Source organism: Sceloporus undulatus, unplaced genomic scaffold (assembly GCF_019175285.1).
Source record: "Sceloporus undulatus isolate JIND9_A2432 ecotype Alabama unplaced genomic scaffold, SceUnd_v1.1 scaffold_16845, whole genome shotgun sequence".
NCBI classification, from domain to species: Eukaryota; Metazoa; Chordata; class Lepidosauria; order Squamata; family Phrynosomatidae; genus Sceloporus; species Sceloporus undulatus.
This window is the reverse complement of record NW_024819761.1, coordinates 1,207-1,433: the sequence shown is the minus strand read 5'-3', so window position 1 is coordinate 1,433 and position 227 is coordinate 1,207.

Genomic DNA, 227 nt, shown 5'->3' with positions numbered 1-227 from the left:
TAGAATCACAGAGTTGGAAGATACTCCAAGAAGGGCCATCCATCCAGCCCAGTCCTATTCTGCCATGCAGGAACTCTCAATCAAAGCATCCCCATTGACAGATGGCCATCCAGCCTCTGTTTAAAAACCTACAAGAAGGGAGGCTCCATCATCCTTTGAGGGAGTTTGTTCCACTGTCGAACAGCCCTAACTGTCAGGAAGTTCCTCCTAATGTTGAGCTGGAATCT